The sequence below is a fragment of the Ceratotherium simum genome, chromosome X (assembly GCF_057802395.1).
Source record: "Ceratotherium simum simum isolate JZ-2026a chromosome X, ASM5780239v1, whole genome shotgun sequence".
NCBI lineage: Eukaryota > Metazoa > Chordata > Mammalia > Perissodactyla > Rhinocerotidae > Ceratotherium > Ceratotherium simum.
Window position 1 is genome coordinate 89,287,665 of NC_141940.1, and position 11,650 is coordinate 89,299,314.

Sequence of the window (11,650 nt, forward strand, 5' to 3'; positions counted from 1 at the left end):
GCCCTGAGCTAACATCCGTGCTGATCTTCCTCCACTTTATGTGGGACACCACCGCAGCATGGCCTGACAAGCAGTGCGTCGGTGCGTGCCCCAGGTTCCGAACCCAGGCCGCCAGCAGCGGAGCGCATGCACTTAACCGCTACTCATGGGGCCGGCCCAGGTTGAGGAAGGTTTCTATTCCTACTTTCCTGAGAGTCTTATCAGGAAATCATGTTTAATTTTATCAACTTCTTTTTCTGCATCTATTGAGATGATCATATGGTTTCTTTTCTTCTGCTATTTATTAGTATGGGAAGTTACATTGAGTGATTTTTTAATATTAAAGCAACCCTGCATTCCTGGGATAAACTCCACTTTGTCATGATGTATTATCTTTTGTTTTTTGTTTTTTGTATTTTGTGAGGAGATCGGCCCTGAGCTAACATCTGCCAATCCCCCTCTTTTTTTGCTGAGGAAGACTGGCCCTGGGCTAACATCCATGCCCATCTTCCTCCTCTTTATATGGGACACCGCCACAGCATGGTCTGACAAGCGGTGCATCAGTGCGCGCCCGGGATCCGAACTGGCAAACCCCAGGCCACTGCAGCGGAGCGCGTGCACTTAATGGCTTTTGCCACCAGGCCATCCCCTGATATATTATCTTTTTAATACATTGTTGGAATCAATTTGCTAAAATTATGTTTAGAATTTTTGCATCTGTGTTCATAAGGAATATTGGTCTTTTCTTTTTCTGTAACATCTTTATCTGGTTTTGGTATCAGAGTAATGCTGGTCCCATAGAACGGCTGAGAAGTATTCAAACTTTTGGAAGGGTTTGTGTAGAGTTGATATGATTTCTTACTTAAATGCTTGATAGAATTCACCAGTGACACCATATACACCTGGAGTTTTCTTTGTAGGAAGAGTTTTAACTACAAAGTCAATTTCTGTAATAGGTATAGAGCTATTCAGGTATCTATTTCCTTTTTTTAAATTGTGGTAAAATACACATAACATAAAGTTTATCATCTTAGCCATTTTTAAGTGTACAGTTCAGTGGCACTAAGTATATTCACATTGTTGTGCAACCATCATCACCATCCATCTCCAGAACTCTTTTCATCCTGTAAAATTGAAATTCTGTATGCACTAAAAAATTACTCCCCATTCTTTGCTCTCACCAGCCCCTAGCAACTATCTAATTCTTCTTCAGTGAGCTTTGGTAATTTGTGTCTTTCAAGGAATTTGTACATTTCAACTAAGTTGTGGAATTTATCGGTAATTTTATTTATAATATTCCTTTATCCTTTATAGTACGTGTAGAATCTGTAGCGATGTCACCTCTCTCATTCCTGATATTGGTAAGTTGTGTCTTCTCTTTTTTTTCTTGTAAATCTTCATGTTTATCAATTTTATTAATCTCAATTAACCAGCTTTTGGTTTCATTAATTTTCTCCATTGTTTTTCTCTTTTCTATTTCCATTGATCTGCACTTTGATTTTTATTATTTCCTTTCTTCTGCTTACCTTAGGTTTATTTTGCCCTTCTTTTTCTAGTTTCTTATGGTAGAAGCTGAGGTAATTGGTTTTAGACCTTTCTTATTTAGTCCTTCCCTCTTTTCTAATATTGGCATTTAATGCTATAAATTCACGCCCAAGTACTGCTTTAGTGGCATCCCACAAACACTAATATGTTGAGTTTTCAGTTTCATTCAGTTCAAAATGTTTTCTAGTTTCCATTTTGATTTCTTCTTTGATCCATGAGTTATTTCCAAGTGTGTTATTTAGTTTCCAAATATTTGGAGATTTACCAGCGATCTTCCTGTTATTGATTTCTAATTTAGTTCTGTTGTGGTCAGAGAAAATACTTTGTATAACCTGAATTCTTTTGCATTTATTGAGACTAATTTCATGGCCCAGAATAAAGTCTATCTTGGTAATGTAGGGGAACTGCTTCACGCTGATGCCCTGATGACTTTGCATATATCCACATAGTTCATGTAGGCAAGGCTTAACCACAGTTGATCTATCTAGGCCTTGGCAGAAGCCTTGTGACCCTCTCAGAACATTAGAGCGTGGGAAGCTTGTGAGGAGCTGCTACAAGGCCATTTCCCGCTCACTTTCCTATATTTGAGGAAAGCTGTCATGAGACAGTTTCTCATCGCCTTCCAAGCTCTGATGAGGTATGAGGCTTTCTGTCTTACGCCGCCCCCACCCTTACGGTACAACTGCAGGCTATAAACGTGCTTAGCTGAAGCATGAAATCAGCTCCTCAGCACCAGGGTATTCCACCACTTGTATTGCAGCTATCTAGCCCCTTTTGGTGTCATCCTCTGGGACAAGGGATATGGGGAGATGGTACCTTTGCTACTCTTTTTTTTTTTTTGGTGAGGAAGATTGGCCCTGAGCTAACAGCTGTGCCAATCTTCCTCTATTTTGTATATGGGACACCACCACAGCATGGCTTGATGAGCGGTGTGTAGGTCTGCGCCCAGGATCCGAACCCACAAACCCTGGACCACTGAAGTAGAGTGCTCTGAACTTAACCACTATGCCACTGGGCCAGTCCCTTGCTACTCTTATTTTTACTATCTATATAAGTAATAATCTGTCTGAATCTAGCAAAGGCTTGTTGTTTCTTGACTGGCCAAATATTTCAGCCTTGCTTGACAGGTAAAAGCTCTGTATGCATTTGAGAAGAGTGTTATTCTGCTGTTGCTGGATGGAATGTCTTATAAATATCAATCAGATAAAGTTGGTTGCTACTATTGTTTTAAGTCTACTATATTTCTGCTAATTTCCTGCCTACTTTTTCTATGAATAATGTAGATAGGAATAAGGAAATCTGCAACCATAATTGTGGATTTGCCCAGTTCTCCTTGTAGTTCTATCAATTTTTGCTTCATGTACTTTGAATCTCTGTTAATAGGTGCATAAATGTTTAATATTGTAATTTTTTCTTGATAAATTGATCCCTTTGTCATTATGAAATAGCCTTCTTTATCCCTAGTAATATTCTTTGCTCTGAAACCTACTTTGTCTGATATCAATATAGCAATTCCACCTTTCTTTTAACTAGTGTTAACATGGTATATCTTCGTCCATCCTTTTGTTTTTAACCTATTTGTGCCTTTATAGTTAAAGTGTGTTCCTTATAGGCAGCATATAGTTGGGTCTTGCTTTTTATCCAGTCTGACAATCTTTGACTTTCACCTGGGATATTTAGGTCATTTACCTTTAATGTGATTAATGTGATAATGTGATATGATAAAGTTTGAGGGTATCATCTTGCTATTTATTTTCTGTTTGTTCCATCTCTTCTTTGGTCCCCTTTTCCACTTTTTCTGCCTTCTTTTAGATTAATCAAGTATTTTTAATGATTCCTTTTTATCTCTTGTGTTAGTTTGTTATCTATAACTCAGATTTGTTATTTTATTGGTTGCTTTAGCATTTGTAGTATACACCTTTAACTTATAGTATATCTCTTTAACTGATATTATACCACTTCATGTATAACCTAAGGACCTTACAGAAGTAAGTTTCTATTTGTTCCTTCCTGACCTTTTTGCTATTGTTTCATGCATTTTATTTTTACACGGGTTATAAACACCACAAAATGTTGTTATCTTTTATTAAATGGCCAATTATCTCTTAAAAAGATGTAAATAATAAGAAAAATAGCTTATATATTTATTTATCTAGTTACCATCTCCAGGGCTTTTTATTCCATTGTGTAGATCCAGATTTCTATCAGGTATCATTTTCCTTCTGGCTGAAGGATGTCCTTTAACACTTCTTGTAGTGCAGATCCAGTGGGATTGAATTCCTTAAGCTCTTTCATGACTGAAAATATCTTTATTTTGCCTTTGTTTTCTGCAAGACATTTTTGCTAGGTATAGAATTCTAGGTTGACAGTTTCTTTTTCAGCACTTTGAATATGTCATCCCACTGTCTTCTGGCCTTCGTGGTTTCTGGTGAGAAACCAACGATAAATCTTATTGAGGATCACTTGTATGTGCTGCTTTTAAGATTCTATCCCTTGATGCTTTCAATATTCTTTTTCTTTGTTTTTTCAAATTTTGATTATAATTTGCCCAGGTGTGGATCTCCTTAAACTTATCCTACTTAAAGCTTTTTAATTTCTTGTATGTGTAGATTAATGTTTTTCATCAATTTGGAAAGATTTGGCTGTTATTTCTTCTGATCCTTTCTCTCTCTCCTTCTGGGACTCCCATTATGCAATATATAGGTACATTTGATGGTGTCCCACGGGTGTCTGAGGCTCTATTCATTTTTTTCATCCTTTTTTATTTCTGTGTCTCAAACTGGATAGTCTCAATTGATCAATCTTCAAATTAAATGATTCTTTCCTCTGCTAGCTCAAATCTGCTGTTGTGCTTGTCTAGTGAATTTTCATTTCAATTATTTCATATTTATTTTCTTTTTCATATATATTGTTTTCATGTTCAATTATTTTAAGTCCTGAATTTCTGTTTGACTCTTTTTTATAATTTCTGTGTTTTTATTGATATTCTCTATTTGGTGAGACATTGTTATTATACTTCACTTCAGTTCTTTAGACATAGTTTCCTTTAGTTCTTTGAGCATATTTATACTAGTAATTTAAAATCTTTTTCTAAAACGCCACATGATTTCACTCATATGTGGAAGATAAACTAACGCACACAGAGAGACCAGTTTGGTGATTACCAGGGGGAAGAGGAATGGGGGGTGGGCACCAGGGGTGAAGGGACGCATTTACATGGTGACTGACAATAATGCACGACTAAAAGTTCACAATGTTATAAACTATTATGACATCAATTTAAAAAAAAGACACATAAAAAATATTTGTCTAGTTTGTCCAATGCCTGGGCTTCCTTAGGGACAATTTATATTTACTGCTTTTTTTTCCTGTATGGTCCATACTTTCTGGTTTCTTTGCAATTTTTTAATCTGGACATTTAAAATAATGTGGCAACTCTGGAATTCAGATTCTCTCCTCCCTAGGCTTTGTTGAGCTTATTGTTTGTTGTTTTTGTTGCTGTTGTTTATTTAGTGCCTTTTCTGAACTAATTCTGTAAAGTCTGTATTCTTTGTTGTGTGTGGTCACCAAAGTCTCTGCTTCATTAGCTTAGTGGTCAGCTACTGGTTAGACAGAGATTCCCTTAAATGCTTTGAACCAGTAATTTTTCAGCCTTTTGCCTAGGGTTTCTGTGTGGGTTAGAGCATGCTTTGAACACTCCAGCAGGTAGTTTACAACTCCGCCTTAGGCTTCACTTTTGCTTGCACAGAGCCTCAAGGTCACCCAGAGGTGAGAGCTTAGGGCCTTCTCAGCTCTTTCATAGGCATGCTCACAGCCCTGTGCATGCACATGCACATGACCTTCCAGATTCCCAGGAATATGTCAGAGCTTTTCAAAGCCCCATATGGACATCTTATTCCACAGCTTTTCCTTCCATGTTTTTGGGTCAACTTCTTTTTTACTCTAACTGTTATCACCACCTCAGGCATCTGTAATGTTAAACAATTGACATTGATTGTTTTTGAAAGGCTATTCAAACTGAGAAAGGTCTGAGTCAGGTCAAATAAACACAAGCCCTGTTAAGTGAGGGTTTCCAGGGAACTTCCATACATGTCAAGAATGACAATTCTCACATCCATTAGGATAGCTACAACTTAAAAAAAAAGAAAATAACAAGTGTTGGTGAGGATGTAGAGAAATTGGAACACTTGTGCACTATTGGTAGAAATATAAAATGGTGCAGCTGCTATGGAAAACAGTACGGCAGTTTCCAAAAAAATTAAAAACAAAATTACCATATGATCCAGCCATTCTAGCTCTAGATATATATCCAAAAGAATTGAAAGCACAGTATTGAAGAGATTTTGCACACCCATGTTCACAGCAGCATATTCACAATACCCAAAAGGTGGAAGCAACCCAAGTGTCCATTGATGAATGAATTGATACACAAAATGTAGTATATACATACAATGGAATATTATTCAGCCTTAAAAAGGAAGGAAATTCTGACACAGGCTACAACATGGATGAACCTCGAAAGCATTATGATAAGTAAAATAAGCCCATCACAGAGACAAATATTGTATGATTTCACTTATATCACATATCTAGAGCAGTCAAATTCATAGAAACAGAAAGTGGAATGGTGGTTGCCAGGGGCTGGGGGGAGGGGGAAATGGGGAGTTGTTGTTTAATGGATATAGAGTTTCAGTTTTACAAGATGAAAAAGTTTTGGAGATCTGTTTCACAACAATGTGAATATACTTAACACTACTGAACCGTACATTTAAAAACAGTTAAGATGGTAAATTTTATGGTCTGTATTTTTTACCCATAATAAAAAAAAATTAAAAAGTTAAGATGGTAAATTTTATGTTATGTGTATTTTACGATATTGAAAAGTATAGAAACACCTACTATGTGCCTAGCCTTCTGGTTCATCTTCATACGTCCAGTGCCTGCACAGAGTGGGTGCTCCTCATCTTTCCCTCTCAGTAACATTTGGCAGCTTATGGCTTCCTTCTTGAAATGCTTTTTCATTTGGCTTCCGGAAATCCTTTCTTGATTCTGCTCCTGCCTCACTGGCTGTTCCTGCTCAGTCTTTGGTGGGTTCCTCCTCATTCTCCTGACCTCTGTACCTTGGAAAGGCCCCAGAGGGGCCTTCGACCCCTTAGTCCTCTGACCTGCTCATCTACATTCACTTCCTAGGTGATTTCCTCTAGTCTCATGGCTTTAAATAACATTGATATTCTGATGACTCCTAAATTTCTATCTCCAGCCTGTACCTCTCTCCTGATCTTCAGTCATCTCCAACAACCTACTCAACATTTCTATGTGATATCTCGTAAGCATTTCAGACTTCACAAAAACAAAACCAAACTCCCAATTTCCCCTCTCAAATCTGTTCCTCCAGCTGACTCACACCTTAATTAAAATCTTTTGAATCATTCTTAACTCCTATCTTTCCCACACTCTATATCCAATCCATCAACATATCCCTTCAGCTCTACCTTCAAAATAATTCCAGAATACTTCTTATATCCTCCACTGCCCAGTGTCCAAGCCGCCAAAAACCATTGCCTGATTTACTGCAATAGCCTCCTAACTGCCCTCCTTGCTTCCCCTGCTGCCACCTTGGTCTACACATAGCAGCCAGTGCTCTTTTGAAAAGGCAGTTCTCGTCATGTCTCTCTCCTCTGCTCCAAACCCCCCAAATGGCTCTCTGTCTCACTCAGAATAGGAGCCAAACCCTTTAAAATGGCCTACAAGGTCCTGCATGATCTGTCCCTACCCCATACCTCTGTGAGCTGCTCAAGCTGCATTGATATCCTTGCTGTTCCTTCTGCCTGCAATGCTCTTCCCCAAAATTTCCACATGACTCATCCTCTCTCTTCCTTCAGATATCTGCTCAAGTGTCATCTTATCACAGAAGCTTCTCTGACTACCCCAAATAAAATAGCAACTCTTACCTCTACCCCAGCCCTTTCTATCTGCTAATCCTTTTTCTCTCTATAGTACTTATATATATATTCATCACCTTTCTCCTCTGAGGACAAGGACATTGTTCTGCTTACTGTTCTAGTCCCAACACTTAGTACAGTGTGCCTGATGTGTTGTAGGCACTCAATAAATGTTGAATAAATGAATGAATGAATGTTCAATGATTAGTTGTTAAATGAAGGCACATGGAAATCAGGCTGCTACTTTTCGAAACATCAGAGTAAAACAATTCCTCAATCCACAAACAAGCCATTTTCCAGGATGCATTAGAGAAAGGAGATTAACTCAGTGAGTCACATCCACAAAAGAAAGTGAAATGTTCCAGGGAGGGACTCTAATATTAAAGTTGGCCCAACTGGGTCTGAGTAGAGTCATGTTTAGCTTCAAGATTCATGCTTTGAGAAAGATTTTGACTGAGATGTAGATACTTACAACTCATTCCCACAAATATGGAATGCCTAAATGTTCATCCAAGTTTGGATTTCTTCAACAGGTTACTCAGTCATTGGAAGTTGGTCCTTTTCAATCCTGACACTCTTCCTCACAACAACTTTGTATGACAGGAATATGCATCGTTCTTCATTCTCAGGTGACTGTCCTATTAATATATAGCATTAAGTAAATAACTAGACCACTGGTTTGAAAAGCAAATTAAAAAGGATTTAAAGACTTAGGAACCCATCTTAATTCAAATAAGATGTTAAGCCCTATTTACTCCAGTATAAAGGTGAAGTAAAACACTCATTGTGGAGGTGAGGGTGGGGTGGTACTTCTATACCCAGAAGCTTTAACAACTTTGATTAGTAACTCTGAGTGTGGCCCAGGATCCCTGAGGGTCCCCAAGACCCAAGGGGTCTGCAGGCCAGAAGTATTTTCACGATACTAAGACATAATTTGCCTTTTTCATACTGATTTTCTCATGGTGTACAGTAGAGTTTTCCAGAGGCCACACAATATGTGATATCACAAAAGATTGAATGCTGGAGCAGATATGAGAATCTAGCTGTCTTCTATCAAATCAAACATTAAGGAGATTTGCAGAAATGTAAAACAATGCCACTCTTCTCACTAAATATTTTTTGTTTGTTTTGGGAAAATGTTATCTATGTTAACATGTGATTAAAAAGGAAGAATGACAATTCTCTAGAAAGGGAGCTTTTGGGGGAGCTCCAAGCCCATCTTCCTCCCTCCATCCTGCTAGACTGTTGGATTTCATTGGTACAATGGAGCTGGGGAGAGGGGGATATGAATAAGGCACATTAAAATGCCACAAAGCTCATTCTTACCGAGATTCAGGCAGTTTTCTCAAAAAAATGCTCCTTGGATTGTTGCAAGCATTTGGCTAATTTCTAGAGTTCTCAAAAAGTTGATTTGGGCCTTTTTTTTTTGTTTTGGCCAGTGTTCTCATTGCTTTTGTGGAGGAGTGGATTTTTTTTTAATTTTTTGTTTATTGTGGTAACATTCGTTTATAACATTGTATAAATTTCAGGTGTACATCATTATACTTCTATTTCTGCATGGATTACATCATGTTCTCATGTTCACCACCCAAATACTAATTACAATCCATCACCACACACATGTGCCTAATTATCCCTGTCGCCCTCCTCCCTCCCCCCTTCCCCTCTGGTAACCACTGATCCAATCTCTGTCTCTATGTGTTTGTTGTTGTTATTATCTACTACTTAATGAGTGAGATCATACGGTATTTGACCTTCTCCCTCTGACTTATTTCACTTTGCATAACACCCTCAATGTCCATCCATGTTGTCACAAATGGCTGGATTTCATCGTTTCTTATGGCTGAGTAGTATTCCATTGTGTATATATACCACATCTTCTTTATCGAGGAATGGATTTTTGAAGTTCCTTACTCTGATATTCAGAAAACGTCATCCTCTTCCAGCACTTTAAAGATATTGCTTTACTATCTTCTTGTTTGCATTGTTTCGACAAGATATCTGATATCATTCTTCTCTTTTTCTTAAGTAACAACTCTTTTTTCTCTGACTGCTTTTAGGATTTTTCTCTGTATTGTTGGTTTGGAGCAATTTTATTACAATGTGTCTTTGTGTAGTGTTTTCCATGTTTCTTGTGCTGGGGTTCATTGAACGTCTTGGATCTGTAGGTTTATATTTTTCATTAATTTTGGAAAGTTTTAGGACTTTATTTCTTCATATACTTTTCCTGTTCCCCCTCCTCTCCTTTGGAGATTCTATTTCCCCGCATGTTAGGCCACTGGAAATTGTCCCACAGCTCATTTATGCTCTTTTTATTTTTATTTTTTTAATTCTTTTTTCCTCTGTTTCATTTTGTTAGTTTCCATTGCTAGGACTTCAAGTCACTAATGTTTTTCTTCCACAATGTCTAGTCATTAATCTCATCCAGTGTTTTTTCCATCTCAGACACTCTATTTTTCATCTTCAGAAATTCAATTTAGGTATTTTTATATCTTCCATGTCTCTGCTTAACTTTTTTAACATATGGAGTACAGTTTTAATAGTTTTTTCAGCATCATTCTCTCCTAATTCTAATATCTGTGCTCATTCTGGATCAGTTTCCATTGATTGATTATTATGGGTCACGTTTTCCTGCTTCTTTTTTTTAAATAACACCTTTATTGAGATATAATTCACATACCACATAATTCACCATTTAAAGTGTACAATTCAATGTTCTTCTTAGTATACTTATAGAGTTGTGCAACCATCACCACAGTTTCAGAACGTTTTCATCACCTCAAGAAGAAACACCATACCCCTTAGCAGTCATTGCCCTTTTCTCCCCAATCGCATCCCCCCACCCCCCAGCCCTAAGCAACCACTAATCTACTTTCTGTCTCTACGGACTTGCCCATTCTGGACATCTCCTATAAATGTAATCATACAATATGCGGTCCTTTATGACTGGCTTCTTTCACTTAGCATACTGTTTTCAATATTCTTCCACGTTGTAGTATGTACCTCCTGCTTCTTTTTATGCCTAGTCATCTTTGCTTGGATAACAGACATTGTAAATTTTACCTGTTTAGGTGCTGGAGTTTTTATTATTATTACTATTATTATTATTCCTATAAATCTTCCTGACCTTTGTACTGAGTTACTTGGAGACAGCTTGATCTTGCATGGTATTCCTTTTATGATTTGTTAAGTGGGTCTGGAGCAGCACTAAGTCTAGGGCTAATTATTTCCCATGACTGAGGTAAAATCCTCCCGCATATTCTATGCCCTGTAAATTATGAGTTTTTCCACTCTGGCTGGTGGGAGCAGGCACTATCCTCTGCCTGCGTTCCAGGCCCTGTTCCCTCTAATCCATTTGGTTGGCTCTTTCCCTGGCCTTGGGTAGTTTCCTCATTTGCATGCACTGATCAGTACTCAACTGACTCCTCAAGGTAGACCCTCTGCAGTTCTCTGTGGTGCTCTTTCTGTGCAGCTCTCTCCTGACATTCTGTCCTTTGAACTCTAGCTGCTCTTGTCTCTCTGGATTATCTCAACTTAGGGAGGCCACCAGGCTCTGCCTCAGTCTCCCTTTCCTGTGCCATAGCATAGAAACTCTCCAAGCGGTATGCTAGGACAATTGTAGGGCTCACCTTGTTTCTCATTTCTCAGGGATCACTGTCCTTCATTGCCTGATGTCTATGTCTTGAAAAACACTATTTCATGTATTTTGTCTGGCTTTTTTGGGGGGGAGAGGGGTGGGTTGTTTCATGTAAGAGGGCAAATTTGGGCCCTGTTACTCCATCTTGACTGAAAGTGCATGACTGAGGGGTTGTATTTGTGACACCTTTTGACAGTGAGACCAACAGAATTTGCCAATGATAATGGAGAAGAATCAAGCATGAAATATCTGCTCTTTGACTTGAGTGACAGACTGGGTGTTATGGTACCATTGGTTGAGATGAGGGAGACAGCAGGGTTTGTGAGCCAGGGAAATTTGAGAGAATGAACATGTCAAACAGGACATAACATATGTGAGTCTGGTGTTCAGGAAAGAGGTCTAGGCTAGAGGCCTAAATTAGTGGATCTTCCAAATATTTGCAATAATTAAGGCTACAAGACAAGATGAAGTCACCTTTGTTGTTAGTGCCATTGAGTCAATTCTGACTCCTGCTGACCCTGTGTATAGCAGAGCAGAACCCTGCCCA